The sequence below is a fragment of the Pristiophorus japonicus genome, chromosome 13 (assembly GCF_044704955.1).
Source record: "Pristiophorus japonicus isolate sPriJap1 chromosome 13, sPriJap1.hap1, whole genome shotgun sequence".
Classification (NCBI taxonomy): Eukaryota; Metazoa; Chordata; class Chondrichthyes; family Pristiophoridae; genus Pristiophorus; species Pristiophorus japonicus.
In genome coordinates, this window is record NC_091989.1 from 168,020,100 (window position 1) to 168,030,715 (window position 10,616).

Genomic DNA, 10,616 nt, shown 5'->3' on the forward strand with positions numbered 1-10,616 from the left:
AATCATATCCTGCCAGCATCTTGTACATTTACTCATTTTAAAGGGGCAATTCAGAAGGAGAAAGTACTCATACACTTTAACGGGAATAATAGGCCATTATTATATTACCCATCATTTCGCCCGAGTGTTGTTCCCAGATTATTTTTATTGCAGTATCTATTTTTAACTGATCATGCTGGGATGCCTGCCTATACCCACCGCCGTGTACATCCAGCATTCTGATGGGGAAGAACCCATTCCCATGAGCTGCTGAGCTACAAATCTCTGGAGTCTTAACTGCCTGAGAAAGCAAGGAATGAGTGAAGACCATTTGATCCATCAAGTCCATTCTTCTAAACAAAAAGCAACAATACAGTGAAATTAGGAGCAGGCATCGGCCATTCGAGCATGCTCCATCATTCATGATCATGGCTGATCTACCTCAATTCCACTTTCCTGCACTATCCCCATATCCCTTAATATCCAAAAATCTATCGATCTCGGTCTTGAATATACTCAACGACTGAGCCTTCACAGCCATCGGGGGTAGAGAATTCCAAAGATTCTCCACCCTCTGAGTGAAGAAATTTCTCCTCATCTCAGTCCTAAATGGCCAATCGCTTATTCTGAAACTGTGACCCCTGGTTCAAGATTCCTCAGCCAGGAGAAACATCCTCCCTGCATCTATCCAGTCAAGCCCTGTAAGAACTGTGTATGTTTCAATGAGATCACACCTCATTCTTCTAAACTCTAGAGAATATGGGCCTAGTCTACTCAATCTCTCCTCACAGGACAATCCCTCCATCCCAGGAATCAGTCTAGTGAACCTTCATTGCACTCCTCTATGGCAAACACATCTTTCCTTTAGCTAAGGGGGTCAAAACTGTACACAATGAGATTGCCATTAGCTGTCTTGGCCAAAATATATATAAACCTTATTGGTGTGTGGTTAAACTCCACAATTGAGAATCCCTGGACTAACCCAATTAGTCAATGGCTAGGTATACCACAAGGTGCGAAACTGAGAAATACAAGGCTAAGAAGGTCCTAGGCTTAAAGGCTGATCAGTGCTGGAATATCTAATGTCAGAAGAGCACCAAATCAATCTCAGGTTTAGCCTACACAGGTGTCAAACTTTCTGCTAAACTATACAATGACAAAGCATGTTTTCACAAGTCAGAGCCACCTCAAGTTTTGCACTAGTGGGCAATAAAATAGACCCATGGCCTACTAACACTCACCATCTAGGCTCAATTGGTTTAATCTACAAGAGGTGTTGGATTTACAATAGTCAAAATCAGATTTCAGCTTCACTCCAGAACGGAACTTAAAAATGAGCCACTTACAAAAGCATTGACCCCCCAGTCATCCTACAACCTCCTTCACATGGTCTCGCTGCCTTCATGAATTGCAAGGACTACTACTCCATTAAATGTCCAACTAGTGTGTGTTCACGACCAGTACGTGTCTCAGATCTGTGTCTGCATTCCTGGCAGCTGCCATGAAGCTTTTACATTGTCACAATCCTCCCTTTCCCCACTCTTTACCCCTGCAATAATCACTGGCTGCTTGGGAACAAGGGCTATCCCGTGCGCTTATCTCAGTAACCCACGCTCAAAAGCAAACCGAGCTACAACAAGACCCAAAGGTCAACGAGAGCCCTCAATGAGCAGACCATTGGCATCCTAAAGCAAAGATTCTGATGCCGAGACAGGTCTGGTGTCACCTGCAATATAGCCCAGAAAGAATGCTTTGCTTTGGAACAGGGACAACACAGAGCTAGCAGTGGATGTGGAGCTTCAGCAGGATGAGGGAGAGGACAATGATGACAGAGGATGGCTGGGATGCGGGAAAGTTCCAACAGTTGCCTGCAGTCACAATTCTTTAGCAGCAGCTTATTGAGCATTACAGCTGTATTAAGTTACATCCAACATCTGTCCCAATCCTCCCACCCCCAAATAAATTGTATCTGCCCAAAAACCAACATTGATGGTCATGTCAACTAGTATTTCAGTATCATTGGCTACTACAGGAAAACTCTGCACAGAACGATTTCAAAACAATCATGATCATCATTGGCAGTCCCTCAAAATCGAGGAAGACTTGCTTCCACCCAAAAAGTGAGTTCTCAGGTGACTACAGTCCAATACGGGAATTACAGTCTCTGTCACAGGTGGGACAGACAGTGGTTGAAGGAAAGGGTGGGTGGGGAGTCTGGTTTGCTGCATGCTCCTTCTGCTATCTGCGCTGATTTCTGCATGCTCTCAGCGACGAGACTCAAGGTGCTCTCCCGGATGCTCTTCCTCCACTTAGGGCAGTCTTTGGCCAGGCACTCCCAGGTGTCGGTGGGGATGTTGCACTTTATCAAGGAGGCTTTGAGGGCGTTTTTGAAACGTTTCCTCTGCCCATTTCAGGCACGCTTGCTGTGTAGGAGTTCAGAGTAGAGCGCTTGCTTTGGGAGTCTCATGTCAGGCATGCGGACGATGTAGCCCACCTAACGGAGCTGGTCAAGTGTGGTCAGTGCTTCGATGCTGGCTTGAGCAAGAATACTGACTTTGGTGCATCTATCCTCCCAGTGGATTTGCAGGATCGTGCGGAGGTAGCGCTGATGTTACTTCTCCAGCGTTTTGAGGTACCTAATGTATATGGTCCACGTCTGAGCCAAATAGGAGGGCGGATATCATTACTGCCCTGTAGACCACAAGCTTGGTGCCAGATTCGAGGTCCTGGTAGTGATATCCGCCCTCCTATATGGCTCAGACGTGGACCATATACAGTAGACCAGGACCTCAAAACAATATAATTTAACTGGCATACACAAATGCCTACACATCACCATACTGGTGTGAGACCCTAGTGCCTATCCAAGTGTTCTCTTACCTACTCGTGTTTCTATGAAGTTTCCATAGCATGGGCTGTGGAAAGCTGCTGTTGCTCCATCAAGGATTCATGAGATGCTGTTGGTTAGTGACCTCTAGCAGTTTAGACCATCCATGATTCAATTGAAGCCTCTATATTTAGTCTCCCAGTCTATCCAAGACAATGGAGAGGGTTGAGCCCAAAGCCTGCATAGGCTCATTTTGAACATCGCAGAGAGATGCTTTTACTAGTGCTGCAGACTCCTGCATCAAAGTGACCACATGTTCCATAGTTGACTGCATAGTGTTGATGTCATGGAAGCTCCTCGACAAGCAGTCCAATCCATTCAGCAATTATTGGTACACAGAAATCATCTTTCTTTTAAAGGCTAGGTCCTGAAAGCCTGTTCTCTTCAGTAGGGCTGGGATATGAGTTGGCCATTCACTGAGCATGTCCCCACTCCACAGCTGCCCAATTTACACAAAATGAAAATCACCCTCTCGGTGTCTCTACATCTAAGAATTGCTGGCATGATGGTATTGAGTTTTGCACCAAAAGGTTTGAGTTATCCAATAATTTGTATTAAACAATGGAAACAGCACAATCATAAGAGTAGACTTTATTTCTTTAAGTACAGGTTGAAACTCTCTTATCCACCACCTGGCCTGTGCCAGATAAGGGATTTTGCCAGAGGGGAGGTCACGTTAAATTGGATGGCACAGGTACTGAACAAGGGGATAGCAGGGCTGGCTGCCACGAGGCTGGGAGTGCAGTAGAGAGATTGGTGTGTACGCGTTGGGGGGGGGGGGGGGGGGGGGGGGGGGGGAGATGGGGCGGGGGAAGGTCAGGCCAGCGCTTGCGGGAGTTGGTAGCGAGAAGGGGCTTCAGCCGGGAATGATGCCGGACGAGGGGTGGTTAGGGAGGTTCAACCTGTAGTAATTTGAATTCATGTCTTCATCACTCAAACATTTCTGAAGTCCCATTTCTCTCTCGTTCCACCTCCAATGTAACTATTTACAACAGTCCATCAATCCCATTTAGTATTGACAAGCAGGTTATTTAATGTGGAACTGGTTGTCCCTGTAATTTCCCTTCCTCCAATATCGAATGCTCCGCTATTCCAAGCGGCTTCGAGGTCTAGAGAACTCAAAGCTAAGGTGGCATCGGACTAGAGACCAGAATTCAAAAGGCAGACTTTCTGAATTGCAGTCCAGGTGTTCTACCAGTCCTCAATTTATTTTGAATTTAGTTAATTAAATGGTTATTTCAAATGAACAGCATCATCGAAAGATTTACACACTGTAGTCAGATCAGTTTTTGGCTGGACTGGTTTTGAGAGCACTTTTATTTAGGGTTCAGTCGTGGAACGCTAGAAAGAGAGGTACCTAGCAGAGAATTGAAAGAAAGCTGGTCACAAACTCTACAGAACCAGAAAGGAGATTTCCATTCGGTAAAGCAGATAATCCAAAGGGATTCTCCTAGCTGATGTTATAACTGCCCCCCCAGCTCCACAACAGTTTCCTGAAATAGAAGTGTAACTGGGTTAGACAGAGGATCTCTAAATGCAAACAATTATAGGCCAGAATTAAAATTCTAAGGATCAGCAATGTTCTTATCCATAATATCAATCTGTGCTCCTCCCCCACCTTAGATTGTTAATTAACAGGATAGATTGCCTTAGTGCAATTTCCCCCCCCAAAAAAATTAGTCTCATTCCAGTCCTTCTAAACTTAGCTATAGTTTTGCACCCAAGTTAATTAAAAAAAAATGTTCAGCGACCTTCACTTTTATTTGGACATTTCAGAGATGTCCATGGAGCATAGAGAAATGCAGACATATGGATAGTGCTTACTGTATGGCACCAGAATATGGTTTTAGACATGAATGAATTTGAACTCTTGACCAATGGGAACAATTACAGCAGGATCCAGATCACCACAATATGCAAACATTGATCTGGTTATTGATCTACAAAAATGTAAATTTCACAAGATAAGATCTAGCTAGAAATGCAAAACTGAAATCTATTTGTACTCAAACAATGCAACAATCTAAAGCATCACTGTCTACCATGGCACCAGCCTACTCTGAAGAGAGAATAATAAGGATGTCAAGAGTTAGAGGGGTGGGAGGGTAGGACATAAAACAAACAAAAAATGTAATGGACTGTAAAAAAAAAGTCACCAATTAAAATTTCTAAAGATAAGATGTTCTCTGAATCATACATTCCATTACTTTTTCCAGAATCTGGAACTACTGATATCACATGACTTGAGCCTGTAGGCCAAGCCAACTTCTATTTCTCAGGCATTGCCTGTGGTTTTTCACACAACTCTGTTCAATAAGTTTACTCATTATCTACTGAACAATTTTTATGCAAGACATAAATTAAGGACACAAGAACATAAATAGGAACAGGAGTAGGCCATTTGGCCCCTCGAGGCTGCTCCATTTAATAATGGCTGATCTGATCGTGGTCTTGACTCTACTTCCCTGCCCGCTCCCTATAACCATTTAATCTCTTACCGCTCAAAAATCTGTCTATCGTCACCTTAAATATACTCAAATGATACGGCCTCCACAGCTCTCGGGCAGAGAATTCCAAAGATTTACAATCCCCAGAAGAAATTCCTCATCTCAGTTTTAAATGGACAGCCCTTTATTTTAAGACTATGTCCCTGTCCTAGTTTTATTTCCCCCCCCCCCCCCGCATGAGTGGAAATATCCTCTCTGCAGCCACCTTGTCGAGTCCCCTCATTATGTTAAGTTTCAGTAAGATCACCTCTCATTCTTCTGAACTCGTGTGTATAGGCCCAACCTATCCTCAAGTCAACCCCCTCATCTCCAAAATCAACCCCGTGAACCTTCTCTGAACAGCCTCCAATGCAAGTATATCCTTCCTTAAATATGGAGACCAAAACTGTATGCGATACTCCAAATGTGGCTTCACCAATACCCTGTGCAGTTGTAGTCAGACTTCTCTGCTTTTATACTCCATTCCCCTTGCAATAAAGGCCAACATTCCATTTCCCTTCCTGATCTCTTGCTGTACCTGCATATTAACTGTGTTTCGCTACTACAACACTTATAATTTTTCTCCATTTAAATTATAACTTGCTTTATCATTTCAGCCACAGTAGATAACCTCACATTTCCCCACATTATACTCCATCTGCCAAATTTTTGCCCACTTAGCCCATCTATATCCTTTTGCACATTGTGTCCCCTCCTCACAATTTGCTTCCCACCCATCTTTGTATCAGCAAACTTGGCTACATTACACTCGGTACCTTTATCCAAGTCATGAATATAGATTGTAAATAGTTGAGGATCCCACACCAATCCCTGCAGCACCCCACTAGTCACTGTTTGCCAACCAATTATATCCACCAGGAGAAAATTCTCATTCGAGTTGTGCAGCTGCATAAAGTAGGAAATCTAATCCCAAGACACCACAATATCCCACCCTCAAGTTTTTTCTCATGTTTAACCTGGACTTAATTTTGCATTATAAGTCTTATTAAATGCCTTTAATGATTGGAGAGAACTACAGCCAATCATGTGAGATGTTTCACAGCAGAGGTAGAAATAGGAAATGCATGCATCCAGTGCAAAGTTTTCTTAAAGGGGGCAAGTGTCCCTTGTGAATTTTTTTTCTTCCCCGTAGTTTGCTATTCGCCTGTGGCAGATATCAAATAAGGACACACGTTTCCCCATTGTACAACACTTAAAACTGCTTGGTATGTTACGCATACATGTTCTTAAAGTTAAGGCGGATACACAGATTTTTGAACGATAAGGGAGTGAAGGGTTATGGGGAACGGGCAGGGAAGTGGAGCTGAGTCCATGATCAGATCAGCCATGATCTTATTAAATGGTGGAGCAGACTCGAGGGGCCAAATGGTCTACTCTTGCTCCTATTATGTTCTTATTTTAAAAGATGAACTTGATCAGCTGTTTTACACAAGCTAAAAACTGTTTTATACCTGATTTATTAGCATTGTGTAAGAGTATTGAAGCAAATGGAGGTTTAATTTCTAATTGGTGCAGTTCTTTCAAGCGTGACAAGTTTAGATAAATTAGAGGATTGCTCTGGGGTATTGTATTGCCACCAGGTTGATACATGCACAAGCTAAACAGACAACAGTAGAACTCACTCTGGCCCTCAGAATTCGATTAAAAGTCTTATTCATCTATAAACTACAGCTGCACTTGTTAGATTGAGGTTAACTGTGAATTGGCATAAAACAGAAAACGCTCAAACTACGCAGGTCAGGCAGCATCTGAGGAGAGAAACAGTTGAGAAACAATAGTTTCATCAGATCTGAAAGGTTAACCGTTTCTCCTCTCCACAGGTGCTGTCTGACCTGCTGACACTTTCCAGTTTTCATTTCAGATTTCCAGCAATCGCAGTATTTTGCTTTTGTATGAATTGGTGTCATTGTTTGACAATCTTGCATCATGTTTACTGAACACATCTTTGCCTACAGAATAGTCACTGCAATCCAAAAAACATAGAAACATAGAAACATAGAAAATAGGTGCAGGAGTAGGCCATTCGGCCCTTCTAGCCTGCACCGCCATTCAATGAGTTCATGGCTGAACATGCAACTTCAGTACCCCATTCCTGCTTTCTCACCATACCCCTTGATTCCCCTAGTAGTAAGGACTTCATCTAACTCCTTTTTGAATATATTTAGTGAATTGGCCTCAATAACTTTCTGTGGTAGAGAATTCCACAGGTTCACCACTCTCTGGGTGAAGAAATTCCTCCTCATCTCAGATGTAGTGAATGAGACTTTTCAAAAATGTAGTAAAGCAGGTTATAAATACTCTTTTAGAAGGTTATGCACATAGGATTAGATGTAGAGTAAGAGGAGGCTTGTGTGAAGCATAAACACAGACAAACCAGTTGGGCCGAATGACCCATTTCTGTGCTGTAAATTATATGCAATTCTTTCCTTGTATCCAAGAACAATTTGTTCAGGAAGACAAAGTATAAATTATGCTTAAATTCCAACAGGAAATCAAACGGGTAGGAAAACTGGGACTTGACATCCAACTTCACTCAAAGTTGGAATGTGTGAACACAATTTAAGAAACTATACCACAGAATAAGCTCGCGCAGGTTCATCCCTACAACTGGTTGCTCTCAAGCAGATTAGGTCCCGAGGACAGAAAAAGGAGAAAGGTTTACATCTTTATGAAATATGGTACAAATTTATTCTGTATCCGACTGCTATGCTTTTATCCAGTGCAATCAATATTGTTCAAAAAGAGAACAAAAACCAGCAACTGCCAAACAAATTTGCCTGGTCAGCATGCCAAGATCACTAAATTGCTGACAATTTCTAAATGTACTGGCACGGTACCATTTCAGAACCAAAGACAAATGACAACAGAAGAGCAGAGCAAATTTGTAGTCACCTTTGAACACAAGGTCTGGTCAGCACATTCACTTCAGACAGCACATACTGACCATAATGCAGTCCCAAGCCCTCTTTCAGCAATAACAATGAAGACAAAATAAAACTGCAATCTTTTGTAGGTCAAGATGTTGAGCCAAACTAGATTGAAATAGGGTGGCAACCAAAATGCTTAAAAACATCCACAAGCATCTCAAGTGCATCAGCTTTAAGTTGGTTAAGATTCTGTAAAAATGTTGAATTAGATCTGTAGTTGCTGGATTAATAGGGAGGAATGCTCCAGTGGAGACTGTATAGCTTTAGAATTTCTAAACATTGTACAGATTCAAAAACAAGTCTAAACACAAAATCTGATCTTGGCAAAAATGTTGCACATTTTAAACTCATTTCATGGTCACCATTTGTAGCAATGCTCACTGAAGTCCATGCAGGTACCCACTCAAAGCTGCAAGGATGGTAAAACCAGCTGGCATCCTGCCAGGATGAGGAACTGCAATGCGATGTGCAGTGACAAATGGCATCACTAGCTGTTGACAACTTGTTTGTGATGTCATTCTTGCTCACATAGCTGGCTAACCAAAACACCTAACCCTTTGTAATACTGCAGCTAAACAAAAAAAAAATCAACGGAACCACTTGCTTACCAATCGCAGCTGAATATTAACCTTTGCTTTACTGCATCAGCTGATTAATTGTCCTTCTGCAAACTTGAATTGACTGGTCACTTAAAACAAAAATTGCTCATTTTAAAGCACTGCAATATATTTATACAGCACCTACCAGTGACTATATTAGTCGGTGATGATTCTATAATTCTTGCTGTTTTTCCAGAGTGGCTATGGATTGAAGTGAGCACTGCCATCATGCCTCATTTATGCCTTGGTTACCTCTAAATTTGACACTTCCAATGCTCACCTAGCTGGCCTCCCACCTTCTATAAACTAGCTTATGCCGATACTCCAACTCACCAATCCCGTTCATCCATCACTTCTGTGCTTGCTGATCTGCATTGGCCTAAATGTTAAAATCCTGGTTTTCAAATCAGTGTAGCCTCGCCCCTCCCCATCCTCCTCCAGCTGCACAACCCTCAGATCTCTGTACTCCAATTCTGGCCTCTCGCGCATCCCCAATTTTAAAACACTTCAACATTTGCGGCCGCTCGTTTAGCTGCTGAGGCCCAACACTCGAATTCCCTGCCTAAACCTCTCCACCTCCTTCAAGATGCTCCTTACAACCCATCTCTTCGACCAAGCTTTTGATCATCTGTCTTAATAGCTCGTGTGGCTTGGGGTCAAATTTGTTTGGCAATTCCTGTGCAGTGCCTTGGAACTTTTACTATGATAAATATAAAAGAAAGTTGTGTTGCTGCTACAATGCACAAGCTTGCACCATTATCTGGATCTGGTGTGCTTAGCCAGCCTTATTTTCATACCCCTTATTTTGTACAAGAAATGAAGTAGGAGCAGTAGGCCATATGGCCCCTCGAGCCTGCTCCGCCATTTAATACGATCTTGGCTGATCCAATCATTGACTCAGGTCCACTTTCCTACCCGCTACCCATAATCCCTTAAGAAACTGTCTATCACTGTCTGAAATGTATTCAATGTCTCAGTTTCCACAACTGAGGCAGCAAATTCCACAGTTCCACAAACCTCAAAAGAAATTTCAATTTTAAATGGGTGGCCCCTTATTCTATCATGCCCTCTCATTCTAGTCTTCCCCATCAGTGGAAACATCAACTCTGCAACCACCCTGTCAAGCCCACTCAACCGTATACATTTCAATAAGACCAACTCTCCTTCTGAATTCCAATGAGTAGAGGCCCAACCTACTCAACCTTTCTTCAAAGGTCAACCCCCTCATCTCCAGAATCAATCTAGTGAACCTTCTCTGAACTGCTTCCAAAGCAAGTATATCCTTTCGTAAATACGGAAACCAAAACTGTACACAGTATTCCAAGTGTGGCCTCACCAATACCCTGTATAACTGTAGCAAGACTTCCCTGCTTTTATACTCCATCCCCTTGGCAATAAAGGCCGAGATTCCATTGGCCTTCCTGATCATACTGCATACGATCCTTTTGTGTTTCATGCACAAGTACCCCCAGGTCCCACTGTACTGCAGCACTTTGCAATCTTTCTCCATTTAAACAACTTGCTCTTTGATTTTTGTTTCTGCCAAGGTACATGACCTCACACTTTCCAACATTATACTCCATCTGCCAAATTTTTGCCCACTTAGCCTGTCTATGTTCTATTGCACAATTGTGTGTCCTCATTTCTTTTCCTCCCATCTTTGTATCAGCAAACTTGGCTACATTACACTCGGTCCCTTCTTCCAAGTCATTATAGA